Raw genomic sequence first — 19,124 nt, 5'->3', positions numbered from 1 at the left:
GAATGGGGTTGGTGAGAACTTCCCAACCTCTTTTTTGAATCTCATGTCGGATCTCCGGATATTCACCCTTTCTGAGTTTGAAAGGGACCTCGGGGATCACCTTCTTCTTGGCCACAACTTCATAGAAGTGGTCTTGATGCACCTTTGAGATGAATCTCTCCATCTTCCATGACTCAGAGGTGCAAGCTTTTGCCTTCCCTTTCCTCTTCCTAGAGGTTTCTCCGGCCTTTGGTGCCATAAATGGTTATGGAAAAACAAAAAGCAATGCTTTTACCACACCAAACTTAGAAGATTTGCTCGTCGTCGAGCAAAAGAAGAAAGAAGAGAGTAGAAGAAGAAGAAATGGAGGAGATGGAGGTGGGTTGGTGTTTCGGCCAAGGGGGAGAAGTAGTGTTTATGTTGTGTGAATATGAAGGAGTGAAGATGGGTTTACATAGGGGTGGAGAGAGGGTTTGGGTTCGGCCATATAGAGAGGGTTTGAATTTGAATGGTGAGGTAGGTGGGGTTTTATGATGGATGGATGTGGATTGGTGAAGGGTTTATGGAGAAGAGGGTAGGATTTGATAGGTGAGGGGTTTTTGGGGAACAGGTATTGAGGTGATTGGTGAATGGGTGAAGAAGAGAGAGAGAGAGGTGGGGTAGGTGGGGATCCTGTGGGGTCCACAGATCCTGAGGTGTCAAGAATTTTTCATCCCTGCACCAAGTGGCGTGCAAAACGCCCTTTTCTACCAATCCTGGCGTTTAACACCAGATTCTTGCCCTTTTTTGCGTTAAACGCCAGCTCTGTGCCCCTTTCTGGCGTTAAACGCCCAGAATGGTTCCAGACTGGGCGTTTAACGCCCATTCTGCTGCCCTTACTGGCATTTAAACGCCAGTAGTCTTCTCCTCCAGGGTGTGCTATTTTTCATTCTATTTTTCAGTTTGTTTTTTCTTTTTCAATTGTTTTTGTGACTTCACATGATCATCAACCTACAGAAAATATAAAATAATAAATAGAAATTTAACATAGATAAGTAAAAATTGGGTTGCCTCCCAACAAGTGCTTCTTTAATGTCAATAGCTTGACAGTAGACTCTCATGGAGCCTCAAAGATACTCAGAGCATGATGATGGCCTCTCAACATCAAACTTAGAGTTTGGTTGTGGCCTCCCAACACCAAACTTAGAGTTTGAATGTGGCGATTTTGTTCGACTCTGTATTGAGAGAAGCTTTTCATGTTTCCTCTCCATGGTTACAGAGGGAGATCCTTGAGCTTTAAACACAAGGAAGTCCTCATTCACTTGAAGGACTAATTCCCCTCTGTCAACATCAATCACAGCTTTTGCTGTGGCTAGGAAGGGTCTGCCAAGGATGATGGATCCATCCATACACTTCCCAGTCTCTAGGATTATAAAATCAGCAGGGATGTAATGGTCTTCAACCTTTACCAAGACATCCTCTACAAGTCCATAAGCTTGTTTCCTTGAATTGTCTGCCATCTCTAATGAGATTCTTGCAGCTTGCACCTCAAAAGTTCCTAGTTTCAAAGGTCATGAGATTTATGCTTGACCCTAGGTCACACAGAGCCTTTTCAAAGGTCATGGTGCCTATGGTGCAAGGTATTGAGAACTTTCCAGGATCTTGTCTCTTTTGGGGTAATCTCTGCCTAGTCAAGTCATCCAGTTCTTTGGTGAGTAAGGGGGTTCATCCTCCCAAGTCTCATTACCAAATAACTTGGCATTTAGTTTCATGATTGCTCCAAGGTACTTAGCAACTTGCTCTTCAGTAACATCTTCATCCTTTTCAGAGGAAGAATACTCATCAAAGCTCATGAATGGCAGAAGAAAATACAATGAAATCTCTATGGTCTCAGTGTGAGCCTCAGATTCCCATGGTTCCTCATAAGGGAACTCCTTGGAGGCCAGTGGATGTCCAGTGAGATCTTCCTTAGTGGAGATCACTGCCTCTTCCTCCTCTCCAGATTCGGCCGTGTGGGTCATGGGGATGGCCTTGCACTCTCCTTTTGGATTCTCTTCTGTATTGCTTGGAAGAGTACTAGGAGGGAGTTCAGAAACTTTTTTACTCAGCTGACCCACTTGTGCCTTCAAATTTCTAATGGAGGACCTTGTTTCAGTCATAAAACTTTGAGTGGTTTTAATTAGATCAGAGACTACAGTTGCTAATTCAGAGTGGCTCTGCTTAGAATTCTCTGTCTGTTGCTGAGAAGATGATGGAAAAGGTTTGCTATTACTAAACCTGTTTCTTCCACCATTATTATTATTGAAGCCTTGTTGAGGCCTCTGTTGGTCCTTCCATGAGAGATTTGGATGATTTCTCCATGAAGGATTATAGGTGTTTCCGTAGGGTTCTCCCATGTAATTCACCTCTTCCATTGCTGGGTTCTCAGGATCATAAGCTTCTATTTCATATGAAGCTTCCTTAGTACTGCCTGGTGCAACTTGCATTCCAGACAGACTTTGAGAAATTATATTGACTTGCTGAGTCAATATTTTATTCTGAGCCAGTATGGCATTCAGAGTATCAATCTCAAGAACTCCTTTCTTCTGATTTGTCCCATTATTCACAGGGTTCCTTTTAGAAGTGTACATGAATTGGTTATTTGCAACCATCTCAATGAGTTCTTGAGCTTCTGCAGGTGTCTTCTTCAGATGAAGAGATCCTCCAGCAGAGCTGTCCAATGACATCTTGGACAGTTCAGACAGACCATCATAGAAGATACCTATGATGCTCCATTCTGAAAGCATGTCAGAAGGGCCCCTTCTGATTAATTGCTTGTATATTTCCCAAGCTTCATAGAGGGATTCACCTTCCTTCTGTCTGAAGGTTTGGACTTCCACTCTAAGCTTACTCAATTTTTGAGGTGGAAAGAACTTTGCCAAGAAGGCATTGACTAGCTTTTCCCAAGAGTTCAGGCTTTCTTTATGTTGTGAATCCAACCATGTTCTAGCTCTGTCTCTTACAGCAAAAGGAAAGAGCATAAGCTTGTACACCTCGGGATCACCCCATTGGTCTTGATAGTGTCACAGATTTGCAGGAATTCAGCTAAGAACTAATGAGGATCTTCCATTGAAAGTCCATGAAACTTGCAATTCTGTTGCATCAGAGAAACTAATTGAGGCTTAAGCTCAAAGTTGTTTGCTCCAATGGCAGGGATTGAGATGCTTCTCCCATAGAAGTCGGGAGTAGGTGCAGTAAAGTCACCAAGCACCATCCTTGCATTGTTGCCATTGTTGTTGTTTTCAGCTGCCATGGCTTTTTTTATTTTGAAAATTTCTGTTAGGTCCTCTACAGAGAGTTGTACTTTAGCTTCTCTTAGCTTTCTCTTCAAGGTCCTTTCAGGTTCAGGATCAGCTTCAACAAGAATGCCTTTGTCCTTACTTCTGCTCATATGAAAAGAGAAAAAGAAAGTATGGAATCCTCTATGTCATAGTATAGAGATTCCTTGAAGTGTCAGAGGAAAAGAAGAATAGAAGGAGAAGGTAGAAAGAGAAGAATTCGAACTTATCAAGAGGGATAGAGTTTGAATTGTTGATAGTGGAGGAGTGTTAGTCCTTTAAATAGAAGGATGTGATAAGAGGGGAAAGAATTTTCGAAATTAAAGTAAAAGATTTTGAAATAATTAAAAGAAATTTTGAAAATTTGATTGATGATTTTCGAGAATCAAAGTTGGAAAAGAAATTAAGTGATTTTTGAAAAAAATTTTTGAAATTAGAAATAAAAAAGATATGATTGAAAATTAATTTTTGAAAAAGATGTAATTGAAAAGATATGATTGAGAAGATATGATTGAAAATCAAATTAAAAAGAGAAAGTTTTAAAATTAAAGTTGATTACTTGACTTACAAGAAATTAGAAGATATGATTCTAGAATTAAAACTTTTGATCCTTTCTTAATAGGCAAGTAATAACTTGAAAATTTTTTTGAATTAAATTACTACTGTAGTAAGAATTTTCAAAAATAATGATAAATAAAAAATGGAAAGAAATTGATTTTGAAAGGATATGATTGAAAAGATTTGATTTGAAAAAGATTTGATTTTGAAAAATTATGAATATTTGAAAAAGATTTGAATTAAAAACAAAATCTTCCCTCTAGTGTCCTTCTGGCGTTAAACGGCCAGAATGGCATCCATTCTGGGGTTTAACACCCAAAATCCTACCTTTCTGGGCATTTAACGCCCAGCCAGGTACCCTGGCTAGCGTTTAAACGCCAGTTTTCCGTCTTCACTGGGCGTTTTGAATGCCCAACTTTTTCTGTGTAATTCCTCTGCTGATTTTTCTGAATCTTCAATTCTCTGTGTTATTGACTTGAAAAGACACAATTTTAAAATTTTTTTTTGAATTTTTAATGATGAGAAATAATCAAAATGCAACTAAGATCAAATAAACAATGCACGCAAGACACCAAACTTAGAAGTTTGTATACTAAGGACTTTAACAATTTGAAAATGCATGTAAGAAACAACAAAAGACACAAAACAAGAGAAATTAAAGATCAGAGTGCTGAAATCATCAAGAACAACTTGAAGATCAATGAAGAACATAATGCATGTATTCGAAAAATGCAAGAAGAATAAAGACATGCAATTGACACCAAACTTAAAAATTGATACTAGGTTCAAACATAAAATATTTTTTATTTTTAGGGTTTTATAAAAAAAATTTGTGATTTTTTTCGAAAATTAAGTGGAAAAGAAAATAAAGGGATTCAAAATTTTTAATAAGAATTCCAGGAATCATTGCAATGCTTGTCTAAGACTCTGGTCCAGGAATTAGACATGGCTTACTAGCCAGCCAAGCTTTCAAAGAAAGCTCCGGTCCAAAACACTAGACATGGCCAATGGCCAGCCAAGCTTTAGCAGATCATTGCTCACAACAGCAAAATTGATAGAAATCAACAAGCTCTTCTGATGATAAGTTGAAACCTCGGTCCAAAAGATTAGACATGGCTTCATAGCCAGCCAGACTTCAACAAATCATCATGAAACTCTAGAATTCATTCTTAAAAACTCTGAAAAACAACATAGAAAATTTTTTTGGTATTTTTGAAAAAAAATTCGAAAATAAAAAGTAAAACTCTTAAACATAAAAAAAATTACCTAATCTAAGCAACAAGATGAGTCGTCAGTTGTCCAAACTCGAACAATCCCCGGCAACGACGCTAAAAATTTGGTGCACGAAATTGTGATCATCAATGGCGCCAACAACTTGATACGCACAATTGTAATCTCAACTTTTTATCACAACTCCGCACAACTAACCAGCAAGTGCACTGGGTCGTCCAAGTAATAAACCTTACACGAGTAAGGGTCGATCCCACGGAGATTGTCGGCTTGAAGCAAGCTATGGTCATCTTGTAAATCTCAGTCAGGCGGATTCAAAAGGTTATAGACAATTGATAATTAAAAGATAAATAAAATATATAATAAAGATAGAGATAGAGATACTTATGTAATTCATTGGTAGGAATTTCATATGAGCGTATGAAGATGCTTTGTTCCTCTTGAACCTCTGCTTTCCTATTGCCTTCATCCAATCATTCATACTCCCTTCTATGGCAAGCTTTATGTTGGGCATCACCGTTGTCAATGGCCACTTCCCGTCCTCTCAGTGAAAATATTCCAAATACGCTGTCACCACACAGCTAATCATCTGTCGGTTCTCGATCATGTTGGAATAGGATCCATTGATCCTTTTGCGTCTGTCACACGCCCAACAATCGCGAGTTTGAAGCTCATCACAATCATTCCTTCCCAGATCCTACTCGAAATACCACAGACAAGGTTTTGACTTTCTGGATCTCAAGAATGACCGCCAATAATTCTAGCCTATACCACGAAGGTTCCAATCTTGGATTAGAAACCCAAGGGATACGCATTCAAGCCATTGCTAGTAGAACAGAGGTGGTTGTCAGGCACATGTTCATAGGTGAGAATGATGATGAGTGTCACGGATCATCACATTCATCAAGTTGAAGAATGAATGGATATCTTAGAGAAGAAGTAGGCGGGAATTGAATAGAAAAACAGTAGTACTTTGCATTAATTCATGAAGAACAGCAGAGCTCCACACCTTAATCTATGGTGTGTAGAAACTCCACCGTTGAAAATACATAAGAACAAAAGGGTCTAGGCATGGCCGTGAGGCCAGCCCCCAAACGTGAAAAGGTCTATCAAGTATATGAAAAGTATATGAAAATACAATAGCAAAAGGTCCTATTTATAGAGAACTAATAGCCTAGGGTTACAGAAATAAGTAATTAATGCAGAAATCTTCTTTCGGGCCCACTTGGTGTGTGCTTGGGCTGAGCATTGAAGCTTTCATCTGTAGAGACTTTTCTTGGAGTTAAACGCCAGCTTTTGTGCCAGTTTGGGCGTTTAACTCCAGCTTTTGTGCCAGTTCTAGCGTTTTGACGCCAGAATTCTTAAGCTGACTTGGAACACCTGTTTGGGCCATCAAATCTCGAACAAAGTATGAACTATTATATATTGCTGGAAAGCCCAGGATGTCTACTTTCCAACGCATTTGAGAGCGCGCCAATTAGGCTTTTTTAGCTCCAGAAAATCCACTCCGAGTGCAGGGAGGTCAGAATCCAACAGCATCTGCAGTCCTTTTTCAGCCTCTGAATCAGATTTTTGCTCAGGTTCCTCAATTTCAGCCAGAAAATACCTGAAATCACAGAAAAACACATAAACTCATAGTAAAGTCCATAAATATGCTTTTTATTTAAAAACTAATAAAAACATAATAAAAACTAACTAAAATATACTAAAAACATACTAAAAATAATGCCAAAAAGCGTATAAATTATCTGCTCATCAACGCCCATACACTAGAAGGGTCAACTTTGATCAAAGGTTGGACCAAGTCCTTATAGACATTTGTGAAGAGGGCACTCAATAGAAGAAAGATTCAAGAGGGAAGCCGGTTCAACTAAGAAGGCATGACCTCAAGCCCGTGGCTAGGGGATGGTTGGAGTTCATCCAACGCTAAATCATTCCCACTAGCAATCGGTCTGAAGCTACTATAGACCGGACTATCATGATCCATAGCATCATGAATGGAGAGGAAGTAGAAGTTCATGAGGTTATATCCCTAGAACTCTACAAGGTGGCGGACAAGTCCCCTACTTTGGCAAGGTTAGCCTTCTCTCATCTCATTTGTCACCTCTGCAATTCAGCTGGAATTGACATAGAGGAAGACATCCTCATTGAGGAGGACAAGCCCATCACTAAGAAAAGGATGGAGCAAACAAGAGAGCCCAGTCATGGACAAGATTCTTCATCATGAAATCCTTGAGATGCCTCAAGGGATGCACTTTCCTCCACAAAACTAATGGGAACAAATCAACACCTCCCTAGGAGAATTAAGTTCCAATATGGGACAACTAAGGGTGGAGCACCAAAAGCATTCCATCCTCCTTCATGAAATTAGAGAAGACCAAAGAGTCATGAGGGAGGAGCAAAAAAGTCAAGGAAGAGACATTGAGGAGCTCAAGCACTCCAGAAGATCTTTAAGAGGAAGAACAAGCCGCCATCACTAAGGTGGACCCGTTCTTTAATTTCCTTGTTCTTATTTTTCTGTTTTTCGAAAATTATGCTTTATATTTTATTTATGTTTGTGTCTTATTACATGATCACTAGTGTCTAAGTGTCTATGCCTTAAAGCTATGAATGTCCTATGAATCCATCACCTTTCTTAAATAAAAAATGTTTTAATTACAAAAGAACAAGAAGCACATGATTTCAAATTCATCCTTGAAATTTGTTTAATTATTTTGATGTGGTGACAATTCTTTTTGTTTTCTGAATGAATGCTTGAACAGTGCATGTTTTTGAATTTGTTATTTATGAATGTTAAAATTGTTGGCTCTTGAAAGAATGATGGAAAAGGAGAAATGTTATTGATAATCTGAAAAATCATAAAATTGATTCTTGAAGCAAGAAAAAGCAGTGAAAAGCTTGCAAAAAAAAATGGCAAAATAATAAAAGAAAAAGAAAGAAAAAGAAAAAGCAAGCAGAAAAAGCCAATAGCCCTTTAAACCAAAAGGCAAGGGTAAAATAAAAAGGATCCAAGGCTTTGAGCATCAGTGAATAGGAGGGCCCAAAGGAATAAAAATCCTGGCCTAAGCGGCTAAACCAAGCTGTCCCTAACCATGTTGGTATACGAAATTGTTACTCAGGTTGTAAAACTTGTTGTTCGCTCTCTCCCTGGCAATGGCGCCAAAGACTGGTGCATAATACCATGGTCCAAACATAACTTCACAACTTTTCACAACTAACCAGCAAGTGCACTGGGTCGTCCAAGTAATAAACCTTACGTGAGTAAGGGTCGATCGCACGGAGATTGTTGGTATGAAGCAAGCTATGGTCACCTTGTAAATCTCAGTTAGGCAGATAATAAATGGTTATGGAGTTTTCGAATAATAATAATAAATAAACAGAAAATAAAGATAAAAATACTTATGTAAATCATTGGTGAGAATTTCAGATAAGCGTATAGAGATGCTTTCGTTCCTCTGAACCTCTGCTTTCCTGCTGTCTTCATCCAATCATTCCTACTCCTTTCCATGGCAAGCTTTCTGTAAGGGCATCACCGTTGTCAATGGCTACATCCCATCCTCTCTGTGAAAAAGGTCCAAATGCTCTGTCACGGCACGACTAATCATCTGGAGGTTCTCGATCATACTGGAATAGGGTTCACCCTCCTTTTGCGTCTGTCACTACGCCCAGCATTCGCGAGTTTGAAGTTCGTCACAGTCATCCCTTCCCAGATCCTACTCGGAATACCACAGACAAGGTTTAGACTTTCCAGATCTCAGGAATGGCCATCCATGGGTTCTAACTTATACCACGAAGATTCTGATTAAGAGATCCAAGAGATATTCATTCAATCTAATGTGGAACGGAAGTGGTTGTCAGGCACGCGTTCGTGGGGGAATGATGATGATTGTCACGTTCATCACATTCATATTGAAGTGCGAATGAATATCTTAGAAGCGGAATAAGTTGAATTGAATAGAGAAACAGTAGTACTTTACATTAATTCGTGAGGAACAGCAGAGCTCCACACCTTAATCTATGGAGTGTAGAAACTCTACCGTTGAAAATACATAAGAGATGAAGGTTCAGGCATGGCCGAGAGGCCAGCCCCCAAACGTGATCAATATGATCTAAAGATGAACTAAAAATCATAAGATGTCTAAAAGACTAGTAAAAAGTTCTATTTATACTAAACTAGTTACTAGGGTTTACAGAAATCAGTAATTGATGCATAAAACCACTTTCGGGGCCCACTTGGTGTGTGCTTGGGCTGAGCTTGAAGTTTACACGTGCACAGGCTTCTTCTGGAGTTGAACGCCAAGTTGTAACGTGTTTTTGGCGTTCAACTCTGGTTCGTGACGTGTTTCTGGTGTTTAACTCCAGACTGCAGCGTAGAACTGGCGTTCAACGCCATTTTGCGTCGTCTAAACTCGGCCAAAGTATGGACTATTATATATTGCTGGAAAGCCCTGGATGTCTACTTTCCAACGCAATTAGAAGCGCGCCATTTTGAGTTCTGTAGCTCCAGAAAATCGACTTTGAGTGTAGGGAGGTCAGAATCCAACAGCATCAGCAGTCCTTCTTCAACCTCTAAATCTGATTTTTGCTCAAGTCCCTCATTTTCAGTCAGAAAATACCTGAAATCACAGAAAAACACACAAAATCATAGTAAAGTCCAGAAATGGGAATTTAACATAAAAACTAATAAAAACATCCCTAAAAGTAACTAGATCCTACTAAAAACATACTAAAAATAATGCCAAAAAGCGTATAAATTATCCGCTCATCACATGTGCTTATGGCGTGAAGATGTCAAGTGAAAAGCTTGAGACTGAGCAGTTAAAGTCGTGGTCCAAAGCAAAAGAGTGTGCTTAAGAGCTCTGGACACCTCTAATTGGGGACTCTAGCAAAGCTGAGTCACAATCTGAAAAGGTTCACCCAGTTATGTGTCTGTGGCATTTATGTATCCGGTGGTAATACTGGAAAACAAAATGCTTAGGGTCACGGCCAAAACTCATAAAATAACTGTGTTCAAGAATCAACAATACTGAACTAGGAGAATCAATAACACTATCTAAATTCTGAGTTCCTATAGATGCCAATCATTCTAAACTTCAAAGGATAAAGTGAGATGCCAAAACTGTTCAGAGGCAAAAAGCTACTAGTCCTGCTCATCTAATTGGAGCTAAGTTTCATTGATATTTTGGAATTTATAGTATATTCTCTTCTTTTTATCCTATTTTTATTTTCAGTTTCTTGGGGACAAGCAACAATGTAAGTTTGGTGTTGTGATGAGCGGATAATTTATACGCTTTTTGGCACTGTTTTTAGGTAGTTTTTAGTATGTTTTAGTTAGTTTTTATTATATTTTTATAAGTTTTTAAATAAAATTCACATTTCTGAACTTTACTATGAGTTTGTGTGTGTTTTTTGTGATTTCAGGTATTTTCTGGCTGAAATTGAGGGACGAAATCTGATTCAGAGGCTGAAAAAGGACTGCAGATGCTGTTGGATTCTGACCTCCCTGCACTCGAAGTGGATTTTCTGGAGCTACAGAAACCCAATTGGCGCGATCTCAATTGAGTTGGAAAGTAGACATCCTGGGCTTTCCATCAATATTTAATAGTTTATACTTTGCTCTAGATTTGATGGCCCAAACTAGCATTCCAAGTCAGCATAAAAATTCTGGCATCAAAATGTCAGAACAGGCATAAAAGCTGGAGTTAAACGCCCAAACTGGCACCAAAGCTGGCGTTTAACTCCAAGAAAAGTCTCTACATGTGAAAGCTTCATGCTCAGTCCAAGCACACACCAAGTGGGCCCGGAACTGGATTTCTACATTAATTACTTATTTCTGTAAATCCTAGGTTACTAGTTCATTATAAATAGGACCTTTTGCTATTCTATTTTCATCTCGGAATCACTGGAACACATTATGTAACTTTTACGTTCTGAGACCTACATGGGAGGCTGGCCACTCGGCCATGTCTATCATATTTTCACTTATGTATTTTCAACGGTGGAGTTTCTACACTCCATAGATTAAGGTGTGGAGCTCTGTTGTTCTTCTTGAATTAATGCGAAGTACTATTGTTTTTCTATTCAACTCAAGCTTATTCTTGTTCTAAGATATTCATTCGTACACAAGAATGTGATGAATGTGATGATTATGTGACACTCATCACCATTCTCACCTATGAACGCGTGCCTGACAACCACCTCTGTTCTACATGCAACAAGCTTGAATGTGTATCTCTTGGGTTTCTAATCTAAGATTAAAACCTTCGTGGTATAGGCTAGAATTATTGGCGGCCACTCTTGAGATCCGAAAAGTCTAAACATTGTCTGTGGTATTCCGAGTAGGATCTGGGATGGGATGACTGTGACGAGCTTCAAACTCGCGAGTGTTGGGCGTAGTGACAGACGCAAAAGGATCAATGGATCCTATTCCAACATGATCGAGAACCAACAGCTGATTAGCCATGCAGTGACAGTGCATTTGGACCATTTTCACTGAGAGGACGGGAGGTAGCCATTGACAATGGTGATACCCAACATACAGCTTGCCATAGAAAGGAGTATGAATGATTGGATGAAGACAGTAGGAAAGTAGAGATTCAGAAGGAGCAAAGCATCTCCATACGCTTATCTGAAATTCTCACCAATGAATTATATAAGTATTTCTATCTTATCTTATATTTATTTATATTTTAATTATCAAAACCTCATAACCATTTGAATCTGCCTGACTGAGATTTACAAGATGACCATAGCTTGCTTCAAGCCGACAATCTCCGTGGGATTGACCCTTACTCACATAAGGTTTATTACTTAGAAGACCCAGTGCACTTGTTGGTTAGTTGTGCGGAGTTGTGAAAAAGAATTGAGATTATGATCGTGCATACCAAGTTGTTGGCGCAGTTGAGATCACAATTTCGTGCACCACCATACTCAAGTGGGACAGTAAAGCTAATATAGATATGTTTTACCCACTCAAATGAAGGAGTAGATGGCAACCTAGGTAGAGAAGTCTCCAATGATCTCAACAAAGCATATTCAACTCCCGTCCATCCTTTTTGAAAGTCTTCCATCTTTTGAAAAGATTCTTCACTTTTAAGCTCTTTGATGATTTGTACTTTTGTGTGGTTTAGAATTCACAATTGATTCTCGTTGCAAGTATAGTTTCTAAACTAACAATAGTCCTTTCATACAAAAAATTTGTTTGTCACTAGTACAAACCCCTAAAATTTATAAACCGAAGTATTGAACCTCGGGTCGTTCTCCCTAGGAATTGCAATAAAGTGTCTTGTTATTGGTTATGGAGCATGTTTTGGGATTTTTGATAAGAGGCATGAAATGTAAATGGCAATGAAAATAAACTAACAACTAAAAAGGTCTTGGTAAAGGTTCGTGGTCAAGGATCTCTATCCTTATCACTAACCACAACATGAGAATTGGCAAGGATCAACCACATTAAGTCATCCTCTAACTAATAAAGGAAAGTCAAATGATCTATGTCAATCCAAGTCCATAAGTCCTAGTTCTACATCAAATCAATTAGTGAGATCTAGCGTTAATGGCTCCCAATCGTCAATCACTTGGACATTAGTAACTCAAGAGTTCCTAAGTTACCTTCCTAAGCCAAGAGCACTAAAATTCTACTCTAAAATCCATCCAAGCATTTTACCAAACACTTGGAAGGCAGTAAAGGAAAGCATAGTAAAAAGTACAAGGAAAATAAATCTACACTACTCAATTGTAAGGAATTAAACAACAATAAAGCAAATCAACAATAAAAGAACATGAATCATAAATTGCATTAAAGGAAAATAGAAGAACAAAGTGCATCAACATAAAAGTAGAAAATTACAAGAATTAAATGCTAAGCTAGAGAGAAGAGATGTAGAAGAAGAAGAATTAATAAAGGAAAAGTAAATCTAAGCATGAAATTAACCTAGATCTAGATTATTGAACTAAACCTAATCCTAATTCTAATCCTAGAGAGAAGTGAGAGCTTCTCTTTCTAAAAACTACTCTAAACTAATCCTAATGAGTGTGTATGAGTAAAAATGAGTGAATCCCCTTTTCCCCCCCTTCAATCCTTGGTCCTTATATGCATTTTGGCGCCAAAGTTGGTTGAAATTGGGCCCCACAGCTCTCAAAAATCACTGGGCACGTTTTCTATTTGAAAAATCATGTGCACCAACCGACGCGTACGCGCATAGTGCGTGTGCGCATCCTTTGCCTTTTCGCGATCCACGTGTGCGCGTACAGTGCGCGTGCACGTGGATGAAGATATCCAAATCTTTGGCTTTTTCATGTGTTTTCCACTTTGCATGCTTTCCTCTTCACTCCCTTGATCCATTCCTAGCCTTTTCAACCTGAAATCACTTAGTAAACACATCAAGGCATCTAGTGGAATCAAAGGTGAATTAAATTTAGCTAATTAAAGACCTAGGAAGCATGTTTTCACACTTAACCACAAGTTGGGAAACAATCATGAAACCATGCTATTTCATTGAGTAAATGTGGGTAAAAGGTGATAAAATCCCCTAATGAAGCACAAGATAAACCCTAAATATAGGGTTTATCAACCTCCCCACACTTAAACCAAGCATGTCCTCATGCTTAAACTAAGAAGGAAACAAAGGGTATCAACATTTATTCAATGAAATCTAACTAAATGCAACCTAAACTATATGCAACTATCTACATGAATGCAATTGCTTGGTCAAAATAAATCAATATCCAAAAAGCATATATGAACAAGGGCTAAAGGTATTAGCAACCATGCCAAACCACAATTGAATTGAGCTATTAAGTATTTTGATAAACTTGCATGAAGAATGATGATCATAGGTGAAAGCATGTAATTGAGCATCAAACCCTCACCGGATGTGTTTGCACTCTATTCGCTCAAGTGTTTAGGGTTGATTCACTCAATTCTCCCCTAATCATGCTTTCCAAGATTTGTTTTTCTTCTAACAATCAACATTTATTTCATCCATGCATACATCTATCATGAGGACTTTTCATAGGTTGTAATGGGGCTAGGGTCAAGGTAAGGGTGCATATTTGGTCAAGTTGACTTGAAATTTGAATCTTTGATTACCTTAAACTTCCCACCTAACCTATATAGCAACCTATACAATTCTAAACAAACCTAACTACCCATTCTTCACTTTTTCATATACTCATGCATTTTCTTCTGATTTTCACAACACTTATGCATTGACTCTGATAAACTACTATTTTATGGTTTATAATGTGTTTAATTGTGTGGTTTTATCATGATCTTTACCCACTTATTCATATGATTAGCATGCATTTATATTTCCTTCCTAAAATTATTACATGATTGAAAACTTGCTTCCTAGAGACTTTTAATTATGTATTTTAATTCTCCTTTATTCCATTCGATGCCGTGATCTGTGTGTTAAATGTTTCAGGCTTTATAGGGCTTGAATGAGTTGGAGATTGGAAAGGAAGCTTGCAAAAATGGAAGGAACACAAGAAATTGAGGAGATGACCAGCGAGAAGTGACGCGGCCGCATGGCTCACGCGACCGCACGAAAGAGAGGAAATCGCAGTGACGCGGCCGCATGGCTCACGCGACCATGCGGATTGGAATAGCACAAGTGACGCGGAGGCATGGACGACGCGCCCGCGTGGCAAAGCAAAACACCGAATGACGTGTCCGCATGAATGACGCGATCGCGTGACGTGCGCGATCTGCATAATCTACAGAATTCGCTGGGGGCGATTTTGGGCCCTGTTTTGACCCAGTTTTCGGCCCAGAAAAGCATACTAGAGCCATAGAACATGTAGAAACCAAAACAACATTCATTCTACACAGTTTTTAGTTTTAGATCTAGTTTTACTCCTCTTCTAGGTTTTCTCTCTACACATTCATAGTTCTTAGGATTTTTATTTCTATTGCTCTTTGCATTGGGATATTGAGAAGAGTTATTACCTCATCAAGACTTCATCATTCTAGTTCATTTTCTTTACTTGGCTTTACTCTTCCAGGTCCTTTAATTTACTCAATTTTACTATTGGATTATTTTAGAATTTATTAATACAAGAGTTACTTTTATTTTTAATTGATTTCTTTGAGTTTTATTTATCATGTCTTTCTTTAATTCCATTCGCTATGTTATGAGTTCTACATTCACAATGAGCGAGTAGTTCCCTAACTTGATGGGGAGTGGATTGAAAGGAACCCTTGAGTTGGAATGCTCAAAAAGAGAAATTGTAATTGGGTTTATTGCTGGACTGCTCTCTAGTCACTAACGCCAGTCCTTCCAAGTAAGCGGATTGGGACTTGTGAATAGAAATAGCATTCCAACTTGTTTGACTTTTCCTTACCTAGTAAGGGATAACTAAACAGAACAACCTTCAATTATCAATTAATCTTGAGAGTATTGCAACAAGAATAGGGCTTCCAACTAATCTACTCCCAGTCAAGGCCTTTATTTAAATACTTAATTTCCCCAATTTAATTTCCTGTTTATTCAACTCAAACTCTTTTTGAAAACATCTGATTAATAAAATAGCACACCTTTCTGCAACTCGTTGGGAGACGACCTGGGATTCATACTTCCAGTATTTTAATTTTAATTTTTGTGACAACCCTTCTAAATTGATAAGCGGATTTTTGGTTGGTTAAGAACTATACTTGCAACGCATATCTTATAACAATTCTTAACTCGCCAATTTCTGCCACGTCAATTTTTGGCGCCGTTGCCGGGGAGTTGCAATAGAGTGCTAAAGTTATTGATTGGATTTTATTTATTTGCATTTTATTTTATTTTGCTACTATGAGCTGCTTGTTTCTTTCGTTAGATGACGCATTCACTTCCTGATCCATGCTTGCCAGTATTCGATCCTGAGATTGAAAGAACTATTTCATGAATAAGGTAAGCTCGGCGTCAGTTAGTCCTCTCTGAGGGTGGATCTGAAACGTCATTTGAGGAAGAAACTAGCTCCCGTTTTACTGATTCGGTTGATTTACGTATAGGTGACATGGCAGCACCTAGGAGAGTTACTATCCAGGAGGCTGGAGCCCCTGATTTTACAATGCAACCGTTTCAAGCGCATCATCCAGCGGTGGCTATAGACTTTGAAATAAAGACTGCACTGCTCAATTTGATGCCTAACTTTAATGGCTTACCTGCTCAAGAGACTATCAAGCACCTGAGAAATTTTCAAGCAGCCTGTTCTACTGTCAGGCGTGATGGTATGAATGAAACTTCTATTTTGCTAAAAGCCTTCCCGTTCTCTCTTGAGGGAAAGGCGAGAGAGTGGTACTACACTCAACCCGCAGCAACTGTATCCAACTGGGATATACTTAGAAGAGAATTTTTGGAAAAATTATTTCCAGCTGAAGTTACTGATAAACTGAGGAAATACATTTCCATCATTGTTCAGGATGAATCCGAGACTCTCTATGAATACTGGGAGCACTTCAATAATTTTCTGGAATCTTGCCCCCACCATATGATTGACAAGATAGTGTTACTCGGTTACGTCACACAGGGCATGAGGCCACAAGATAAGACCACTGGAAAGTGCTAGCAATGGGTCTATGAAAAAGTACAAGACCACTGATGAGGCATGGCAATTGATCAGCGACTTAGCTTAATCTACTCGGAATCACAGGCAGAAACAAGGCCGTTCAAAAGCCATTGCAGAAGTATCCTCTAGCAGAGAGACTGCTGCTCTAACTCAGAGTATCTGTGAAATGACCAACTTGCTGAAGCAAATGTAATTGAATCAACAACAAATTCAGCAAGCCCAACCTTCTCCACCACAGCAAAGCCAACAGTTAGTCCCACAGAGAGTTTGCGAAGTCTGTGCTGATTATAGCCATTATACTGACGAATGTCCGCAGCTCCAACAGGAAGACAACATCGTGGCAGCCACTCATAACTTCTATGACCACCCCAACCAAGGGTATAATCAAGGTGGCAATTACAGCCATGGATGGCAGGAAAATTCTAAGCAGAATTGGAAGGACAACAACAATAGAGGAGGCAGAAACAATCAGTGAAATCAGAAGTGGAATAATAATAACAACAGGCAGTAGAACCAGAACCAGCCTTACAGAGCACCTCACCTGAGGCAATCCCAAGGACCACAGAATACCCAATAGCAGACCTCTCAAATTACTTATCCTTCCTCATCTTCTAATGATGATTTACTACAATCCATTGATCGGAGACAATAGACCATGGAAAATAACCTTTATGCTACACTAAATGGTCTGAACTCTACCCTACAAGCTCTTGTCTCACAGATTGGCTCAATGAATAACTCCAATAACCAGCCTTTGAGCTCCAGTGGAATCCCCTCTCAACCATTACCCAATCCAAAGGATGGCATTAATGCCATCACCCTAAGGTCCGGAACCACACTGCAGGAGAGGAATCAGGAGGAGTGATGAGCGGATATTTTATACGCTTTTTGGGGTTAATTTCATATAGCTTTTAGTATGTTTTAGTTAGTTTTTAGTTTATTTTCATTAGTTTTTAGGAAAAATTCATATTTCTGGACTTTACTATGATTTGTGTATTTTTCTATAATTTCAGGTATTTTTCTGGCTGAAATTGAGGGAGCTGAGCAAAAATCTGATTCAGGCTGAAAAAGGACTGCTGATGCTGTTGGATTCTGACCTCCCTTCACTCAAAGTGGATTTTCTGGAGCTACAGAACTCGAAATGGCGTGCTTCCAATTGTGTTAGAAAGTAGACATCCAGGGCTTTCCAGAAATATATAATAGTCCATACTTTGCTCAAGGATAGACGACGTAAACTGACGTTCAACGCCAGTTCTCTGCCCAATTCTGGCGTCCAGCGCCAGAAAAGGATTAAAAGTTGGAGTTCAATGCCAGAAATGGATCCAAACCTGGCGTTGAACACCCAAAATGGCCTTATGCACGTGAATTGCTTAAATCTCAGCCCCAGCACACACCAAGTAGGCCCCAGAAGTGGATCTCTATACCATCTGCTATAGTTTACTCATTTTCTGTAAACCTAGGCTACTAGTTTAGTATTTAAACAACTTTTAGAGACTTATTTTGTATCTCATGACATTTTAGATCTAAACTTTGTACTCTTTGACGGCATGAGTCTCTAAACTCCATTGTTGGGGGTGAGGAGCTCTGATTGCTTCAAAACAACAATCTCCATGGGATTCGACCCTTACTCACGTGAGGTATTACTTGGACGACCCAGTGCACTTGCTGGTCAGTGGTACGAGTTGTGAAAAGTGTGATTCACAATTTGTGCACTAAGGTTTTGGCGCCGTTGCCGGGGATTGTTCGTGTTTGGACAACTAACGGTTTATTTTGTTGCTTAGATTAGGAAAAAATTTCTCTTTTTGTTTAGAGTCTCATATTATTGTCGTGTTAAAACTTTAGAATCCTTATTTTCTTATTAAAATCTTTTTCAAAAATAATTTTTCTATTAAATCCTGTGCCAAACTTTAAGTTTGGTGTTTTCTTGTTGATTTCTCTGTGTTTTTCGAAAATTTTAGTTTAGTTTTCTAAAAATTTTAAGTTTGGTGTTCTTCCTTCGTGTTCTTGTGTTCTTGTGAATCTTCAAAGTGTTCTTGAGTTTTCCTTGTGTCTTGATCTTAAAATTTTTAAGTTTGGTGTTCCTTAGTGTTTTTCCCTTAAAAATTTTCGATAACAAGGAGCATTAGATCTAAAAATTTTAAATCTTGTGCTATCTTATTGTTTTTCTCTCTCTTCTTAAAATTCAAAAAAAAATATCTTTTCTCTCTATTTTAAAACATCTTTTCGAAATCTATTTCTAAAATTCAGATTTTTATTTAAAAATTTAAAACCTTTTTCGAAATTCATCATATCCTTTTTAAAATCTCCTAACCACTTTCTCTCTCCTCACTTTTTCGAAAATCTTTCACTCATTTTTATTTATTTTATTTTGATTTATTTTGTTTCCAAAATAAATAAATAAATAAATAAAAATATCTTCTCTATTTTACATCATCTCCCTTTCTCCATCATGGACACAAGCGGAAATGAACAGTCCAGGAGGACTCTGGGGTCATATTCTAACCC

Source organism: Arachis ipaensis, chromosome B10, assembly GCF_000816755.2.
Source record: "Arachis ipaensis cultivar K30076 chromosome B10, Araip1.1, whole genome shotgun sequence".
Taxonomy (NCBI): Eukaryota; Viridiplantae; Streptophyta; class Magnoliopsida; order Fabales; family Fabaceae; genus Arachis; species Arachis ipaensis.
The sequence above is the reverse complement of the archived record's forward strand: the minus strand, read 5'-3'. Positions refer to the sequence as shown.